This window comes from Pleuronectes platessa, unplaced genomic scaffold (assembly GCF_947347685.1).
Source record: "Pleuronectes platessa unplaced genomic scaffold, fPlePla1.1 scaffold_38, whole genome shotgun sequence".
NCBI lineage: Eukaryota > Metazoa > Chordata > Actinopteri > Pleuronectiformes > Pleuronectidae > Pleuronectes > Pleuronectes platessa.
Genome location: NW_026518977.1, coordinates 760,441 through 769,045, shown reverse-complemented (window position 1 = coordinate 769,045; position 8,605 = coordinate 760,441). Strand labels below are relative to the sequence as shown.

The 8,605-nt window shown below is 39.5% G+C and overlaps 2 long non-coding RNA genes across 2 annotated transcripts; one reads left to right on the top strand and one right to left on the bottom strand.

The window, feature by feature from the left end:
* Nucleotides 1–2,963: 2,963 nt before the first annotated feature.
* Nucleotides 2,964–4,235, top strand: LOC128436342 (uncharacterized). The gene is made up of 2 exons (XR_008338021.1): nucleotides 2,964–3,058; nucleotides 3,942–4,235. It is a non-coding gene; the product is annotated as an uncharacterized LOC128436342 (long non-coding RNA).
* Nucleotides 4,236–4,765: 530 nt separating this feature from the next.
* On the bottom strand, nucleotides 4,766–6,443 carry LOC128436343 (uncharacterized). The gene is made up of 2 exons (XR_008338022.1): nucleotides 6,344–6,443; nucleotides 4,766–5,622 (listed from the first exon to the last, which is right to left on the bottom strand). It is a non-coding gene; the product is annotated as an uncharacterized LOC128436343 (long non-coding RNA).
* Between the last annotated feature and the right edge of the window lie 2,162 nt (nucleotides 6,444–8,605).

The following is an 8,605-nucleotide window of genomic DNA, read 5'->3' as shown; positions in this document are numbered from 1 at the left end:
CGGTGAGAGGACCTATTGAAATTGAAATGATTATTATTATTCTTATTAGGGCCCGAGCACCGAAATCGGTGAGAGGACCTATTGAAATTGAAATGATTATTATTATTCTTATTAGGGCCCGAGCACCGAAATCGGTGAGAGGACCTATTGAAATTGAAATGATTATTATTATTCTTATTAGGGCCCGAGCACCGAAATCGGTGAGAGGACCTATTGAAATTGAAATGATTATTATTAGGGCCCGAGCACCGAAATCGGTGAGAGGACCTATTGAAATTGAAATGATTCTTATTAGGGCCCGAGCACCGAAATCGGTGAGAGGACCTATTGAAATTGAAAAGATTATTATTATTATTATTTTTCTTCGCTCAGTGAATTGGCTTTTTGAGGGCTTTAACGTGCTCAAAAAGTTTCTAAAGTGTACAGTAAATTAGAAATGTGCGCAAGTTTACGTATTCTGAAGTATTTGGGAACGGGTGTGTCAAAACCGCTCAATAGCGCCACCTACGGAAAAGCCCCTCATTTAGCATTCACCGATCATCAAAAAAAACAAAGACTATTGTGTATCATGACTAGATGCACAAAAAAGTCCATCACTGCATTATGAATAACGCAACAGGAAGCCCGCCAGTTTGACTTTAGTGGCCATTTTGGTCATATTCGATATTTTTTCTTTTAAGTACTCCTCCTACAGCTTTCATCAAATCAACTTACAATTTAGACGATCGTCATCACAACAAAATGGAGATCTAAAGTTATTGAAGGATTAAGTTTTAGCAAAACCGTCTGACCGTGGTGTGGCCTCAAAGTTTGATTAAACGCCATCAAAACACAGGCTCCTGTATCTTGGACATATTTTGTCCAATCGAGTCCAAACTATACACATAAGACAAGAGTCGCGACCTGAAGACATCGGTACAGAAATCGTGACTTAAAATCACAGCGTCCCCTGGTGGCAACAGCAAATGTCTTGTTTTTCTATGTCTTACAGTTTGACTCACTTCTCGTAGGGCCTTCATCAAATCAACGTAAAAATTTGATGCATGTGTACAAAACAAGATGAAGATCTAAAGTTATCAAAATTTAAACTTTTCATCAATCTGTGTGACCGTGGTGAGGCTTATAAATTTGATAAACAAAATGAAAACACCATGTCTGTAGTTAATGGTCCAACACTGCTCTCTAGTGACTTAATATTGAATTACACCTGTAGTGCCAATATTAAGGCACCAGAGGTCAGTGTAACACCATGGTTTGATCAAGACACAAAATGTAACTATTGAAAAAGCCATTTCGTCCCCTCTTCCCCCAATTTAAATCTGTCTGGAGCCGCACAACACATTTGATAACACAGGTTATAAAGTTATATATATACATATATATATATATAGTTATACAATATATATAAAAACTATAGTTTGTTGCATTTATTAAATAACAGAACGACAATAAAGACAACTGTTGACATTTAACTGGTATTTTTACCTGCTACAAAATAGGAAAACACCATACTCTGACCATGGCGTGGAGTCAAAGTCTGATCACATGCCATCAAAACACGAGCGTCTGTATCTTGGACATATTTGGTCCAATCAACTCCAAACTAGACATGTAAGACAAGAGTCGCGATCTGATGACATCTACAAGGACACCATGACTTAAAATCCTAGCGCCACCTGCTGGCTACAGGAAGTGAAGCGTTTATTCTTGCTGCAGAGCTTAAAACGCACGCAAGGCAGAGACGTGCGCTTGGTCATCGATCGCTCTCTCTTCCCCGACCGCAACAGACTTAAAATTGCCTGTGCTCGGGCCCGTTAGTGCTACAACGTAGCCCTAGTTATTATTATTATTTTTTTCCGATTAAACTAATTGGCTTTTTGAGGGCTTTAATGTGCTCAAAAAGTTGTAGGAGTTTGCAGTAAATTCGAAGGCGGCTAAAATTTACGTATTCTGGAGTATTTTGAAAAGGGCGTGGCAAAATGGCTCAAGAGCGCCACCTACGGAAAAGCCCCTCATTTAGCATTCACCGATCCTCAAAAAAAACAAAGACTATTGTGTATCATGACTAGATGCACAAAAAAGTCCATCAGTGCATTATGAATAACGCAACAGGAAGCCCGCCAGTTTGACTTTAGTGGCCATTTTGGTCATATTCCATATTTTTGTTTTGAAGTACTCCTCCTACAGCTTTCATTAAATCAACTTACAATTTAGACGATCGTCATCACAACAAAATGGAGATCTAAAGTTATTGAAGGATTAAGTTTTAGCAAAACAGTCTGACCGTGGTGTGGCCTCAAAATTTGATTAAACGCCATCAAAACACGGGCTCCTGTATCTTGGACATATTTTGTCCAATCGAGTCCAAACTATACACATAAGACAAGAGTCGCGACCTGAAGACATCGGTACAGAAATCGTGACTTAAAATCACAGCGTCCCCTGGTGGCAACAGCAAATGTCTTGTTTTTCTATGTGTTACAGTTTGATTCACTACTCGTAGGGCCTTCATTAAATCAACGTAAAAATTTGATGCATGTGTTCAAAACAAGATGAAGATCTAAAGTTAACGAAATTGCAACTTTTCATAATACTGTGTGACCGTGGTGTGGCTTCCAGTTTGAGGAATGAAAACATCTATATCTGGCAGATGTGCTGCAATATTTAGTCACTAGATGGCAGTGTCAGACCATGGATTGTGTTATCTATGCATTAACAGACTGTGTTTACAGGGTGGCCAACTTTAGAGGAGAATTAAACCTTTTACAGCATTGCTCAAACTTTGGTTTTAGTCTCAATCGCTAAGTTCTTCCTTCATGACAACTCTGAGGGGGGTGTATTTTATTTTAACTCCCTCGTTTAAGCGATATAGATGTTTGAAATTCACGTGACGTCACAGTGTAAGCTGTGCTGTGTGTTGTGAGTTCGGCTTCAACCAGCTACAAGTGAACACCTCATGAAATGGCTTACACCCACATACCCGGTAAATTACACACTTTGATGTTCTGCTCCTTCTCCTGACGGTCACGGTAACGATGTCTGCGCCTCCGTTTCTGTGGTAAGTCACGTTAAGTATTTTATTTCGATGTGATTCGCAAGGTGCCTTTGAATCAGCCGTGATAGCTAAGGGACGCTAATCCGGGAGCTACATACCAGCTCAGTGTATATCAACGGGTTCGATGCGAATGCCAGCTGTTACCGAAACAACCGCCATGAACCCAGGTCCACCAAGCAGAGATAAGCGTTCGTTTATAAGGATGAATCTGAGACAGGAGACTGTGTGTCGGCTTCTTTTTCGCTAGCGCCGGAGGCTAACTAGCTCGCTAACAAGCAAGCTAACAATATCTTCGCATGGGTGCAGTAGCTGTCCTTCGATTCGATTGGGGTTATTACCGACAAACACCGACATGAAACGACATGAGCGGGTCCACCCAGCAGATATAAGCGTTACTTTATGCGGATGACTCTGAGACAGGAGACTGTGTGTCGGCTTGTAAGTTAGTTTCGCTAGCGGGCTAGCGATGCTAACTGAAACCTGAGAAACCTGAGTGTTTAAAGTCACATCTACATTGCAAGAGCAGCTGTTCAAAGGAGCATTACGTGTCCTAAAGCTCTTTCTTCAGAGTAGTGTTGTAACGTGTTACAGTGAAAAGTAACCGTGTCTCCCACCTTCAGTATTTAAATCGTTAATCTCAGACAGACTTCACTGAATTCTTTTGTTAAATATGAGTAAATCATAGCCTTGTAACTTTACTAGAACAGACAGTGTCATACAGAATTGTAGGCTAATATGCACTACCTATTTCCTAAGCTGAAATGATTATGATCTGATTAACTTTGAATTAATATTTTATTATTACCATGTAAAAGTCTGTTAAGCAGATAACATGGCACATGTATGACTTAACATATCTGTGTATTTGTGTTCAATGTTCTTCTAGGATGTCCAGCGTGAGACACAACTTGAATCCAACCAGACTGAACACTGACTCCAGGTACAGACCTGTTTTCATTACTTACAAAGTATTGCACATAATACATAATGTGTTAAATTATAATGCAATACTTTTAATGTGAAATAGCTCCATACTAAACATTCATTGTCATGGTAGTGCACGTTTTAATCCAAAAGCATATTCAAATACATAGTTGAATATCCACCGAAAATAAGAATACACACTTTGTTCATATGTAACTCTAATAAATACTGTATAAGTTATATTTTGCTCCGGAATTGAACTGTGTTAAAGCGGTTCACATGGAAAATATATGTTCAATTATGTGAAGGGTGATTTTCATTACTATTATACTAATGGAGATTTAGCACTTGCTACACATTGTAAGAGCAGCTGTGCAAAGGAGCACTACGTATCCTAAGGCTCTTTATTCAGAGTCACGGTGTTGATGTCCTGTCACGTGTTACAGTGAAAAATAACCGTGTCTACTAGTGTTTACATCGTTAATCTCAGGCAGACTTCCCTGAATTATTTTGTTAAATATAAATACATTATAGCCTTGTAACTTTACTAGAACAGACAGTGTTCATAGAGAATTTGAAAATGATGTACACTACCTATTTCCTAAGATGAAATGATTATTATCTGATTATTTTTATGTTTCCTCTCATTTTATTAGGGACGGACGAGCCTGAAGGACACAGCTGTGATGACCAATTGACCATGTTTTGTCTCTTATGGCAAAGCAGAAATATTAAACACTGGGTTCTTATCTAAAGTGTATCAAATCAGAAAGCAAAAGATACACATTGTTGTTATAAGTTTTTATTATTTTAACCAACCATAATGAAGATAGAAATGAATTCTTATCCATGCCACTTAGCAATGACTGCCACCACCAAACAGTTGCAGGCCATCTTTATTTAAGGGAGGAATTTAGAAGTGTTGTGTAGCTTCTGATGATGATGCAGTCGTCCACGTGTTGACCACCATGTTGCTGCTGACGACGTCAGGTGCTGCAGTTCCTCATCTATGAAGAGAAGAAACGCACTGTTAAAGAATGTTTTGAGTTGTGTATGAAGCACAACAGATTTCAGATAGAACCGTTGTACTGTGGTCTGGGTTTGTATCCTAATGGTTAAATGCACATATTTTAAGTCGCTTTTGATAAAAGTACTGAAAGAAATACAACATTGTAAAAATAGATAAAATGTCTTTCTACCTCATCTGTAATATTCAAGGTGATAATCTCCCACAGAGCTATTGATAACAGTCCACATCAAGTCTCTCCACTTCCCTCAGTGTGAAAACATAATTATATAATTAATTTGAGAACTGTTTACAACACTGATGTGTGGAGATTAAAATCATATCTAAACCGTCTAATTCACTGTAAAACTCCATGACATTCGCAGGCCATCTGTAGTTAAGGGAGCAACGTATGGAGTGATGTGTAGAGGGCAGAAACTTGGACTATGGGCAGAGAAGGTCTCTGGTTTGTCTCCGGTTCGACTCCACGGAGAGACAACAAAAGACAAACCTGGATTGATCTGTCCAAAAATCCAAGAGTCTCCCTATCCTCTCTAGTGCCCCTGAGCAAGGCACCTCACTCCCCCAACATCTGCTCCGTGAGCGCCGTACATGGTCGCTCACTGCTCTGTGTGTCCTGCACCAGATAGGTAAAAAGCAGAGATTAAATTTCCCTACCTGCATGAGTGTGCCTTTGCATGTCTGTGCATGTGTTTGGGACGAATAAATGGATCTTAATCTTAATCTTTTAATCTTAATCAGTTGTCTTCCAGTTGACCAGCATGAAGCTGCAAATCTCCACCATGTTGCTGCTGAGGACATCAGGAGCTGCATTAATGAGGAGCAGAAGCGCACTGTTATGAATGTTTTGTGTTGTGTATGAAGCACCACATATTTCAGATAGAACCGATGTACTGGGGTCTGGGTTTGTATACTAATGGTTAAATGCACATACTTTAAATCGCTTTTGATAAAACGTGAGAAAGAAATACAACATTGTACACATAGATAAAATGTCTTTCTACCTCATCTGTACTCTACAACTCCATGACAGACTAAATTAACGATGTGAAAATAGTAATGGTGGATATATCAGCCTGTATCAGAATAATGGTGAAACATAGTTATTATCACATGCAACTTACACATGTAGCGTATTGATATTAACTTATTAAAATAAAACAAAGTCACAGCCAAACATACGACTCTGCAGTTAACTTGCTTCAATGTGTTCATTAGACGTGTTAAATAAACTGTAACTTTTATAACAATTTTATATTAAAAAAGCCTTGAGGCATGTAAGTATATGGTGATAGTTAAAGCAATAGGTTTGGTTGTATGGTTTCAAGGTTACTTACCTCTAGTTCATAGAGCCTCCTGCTGGCTACAGGAAGTGAAGCAATAATCCTTGCCGCAGTGCACAAACGCATGCAACGCAGAGACGAGCGCTTGGTCATTGAACGTTCTCTATTCACCGACCGCAACAGAATAGAAATTGCCTGTGCTCGGGCCCGTTAGTGCTACAACGTAGCCCTAGTTAGGGCCCGAGCACCGAAATCGGTGAGAGGACCTATTGAAATTGAAAAGATTATTATTATTATTATTTTTATTCGCTCAGTGAATTGGCTTTTTGAGGGCTTTAACGTGCTCAAAAAGTTTCTAAAGTGTACAATAAATTAGAAATGTGCGCAAGTTTACGTATTCTGAAGTATTTGGGAACGGGTGTGTCAAAACCGCTCAATAGCGCCACCTACGGAAAAGCCCCTCATTTAGCAATCACCGATCCTCAAAAAAAACAAAGACTATTGTGTATCATGACTAGATACATAAAAAAGTCCATAAGTGCATTATGAATAACGCAACAGGAAGCCCGCCAGTTTGACTTTAGTGGCCATTTTGGTCATATTCGATATTTTTTCTTTTAAGTACTCCTCCTACAGCTTTCATCAAATCAACTTACAATTTAGACGATCGTCATCACAACAAAATGGAGATCTAAAGTTATTGAAGGATTAAGTTTTAGCAAAACCGTCTGACCGTGGTGTGGCCTCAAAGTTTGATTAAACGCCATCAAAACACGGGCTCCTGTATCTTGGACATATTTTGTCCAATCGAGTCCAAACTATACACATAAGACAAGAGTCGCGACCTGAAGACATCGGTACAGAAATCGTGACTTAAAATCACAGCGTCCCCTGGTGGCAACAGGAAATGTTTTTTTTTTATACGTCTTACACTTTGATTTACTTGTCGTAGGGCCTTCATCAGGTCAACTTAAAAATTACATGAGTCTCCTCAAGACAACATGAAGATGTAAAGTTATCAAAAAAACAACTTTTCGCCACACCGTCTGACCGTGGCGTGCCCTTAAAGTTTGATGAATAACATTAAAACACGGCATTCATTTTAACGGAGTTACCATGAACGCATCATTAGACCGCATTGTTTTGGTCAACTCACACCTGGAGCTATTTTTATTCAGCCACTTTGCGAAACCATTTCAAACTGTGTGAAATGGGTCTCAAGATATTGATAGTGTAGGCATAAGATTGCTGTGACTTTTCATCATGATGATTAACTGCTTGGCAGCTGAGGTCATCATCTCGACATGAAAAACGAAACTCAATTGAACACAGCTGCAAGTGAACGCATCATAAGACTTTGAAAAAAGTTACAGCGTGACAAGCTGCGGAGCTGTGGGTCACGGGGAACCGGAGGACGGTTGGCGAATCTGGATGAGAGGACGGCGTCGGAGTTACTGTGGACGTTGTTCGCTCAGCAGGTTAGAGTGTCTCCACGCTCTTTTCCCCTCTCCCCTCGTGTTTCTTCCTGTGTGAACTCTGCCGCTGCCTTTCTCAACATCAGCACTGGCTATTAGCTAGCTCCTGCTAGCTCCAACAAAGCATCTCTCAACTGCTACGTAAGTGAAACGGACACTTCTGACTGACTGTGATGATAAGCAAAAGAGACACTGTGGACTGACTGTGCAGAGTACAGTGCGCGGCACACACTCTAAGAACAATTCCATAGCGACAGTGAGACTGCATGCTGGTGCACGTGTGATGTGTTGTACTGCTATTTGTTTGATCTGTTTACTAATACTAGCTCTAATAAATACTGTATAAGTTATATTTTGCTCCGGAATTGAACTGTGTTAAAGCGGTTCACATGGAAAATATATGTTCAATTATGTGTAGGGTGATTTTCATTACTATTATACTAATGGAGATTTAGCACTTGCTACACATTGTAAGAGCAGCTGTGCAAAGGAGCACTACGTATCCTAAGGCTCTTTATTCAGAGTCACGGTGTTGATGTCCTGTCACGTGTTACAGTGAAAAATAACCGTGTCTACTAGTGTTTACATCGTTAATCTCAGGCAGACTTCCCTGAATTATTTTGTTAAATATAAATACATTATAGCCTTGTAACTTTACTAGAACAGACAGTGTTCATAGAGAATTTGAAAATGATGTACACTACCTATTTCCTAAGATGAAATGATTATGATCTGATTATTTTTATGTTTCCTCTCATTTTATTAGGGACGGACGAGCCTGAAGGACACAGCTGTGATGACCAATTGACCATGTTTTGTCTCTTATGGCAAAGCAGAAATA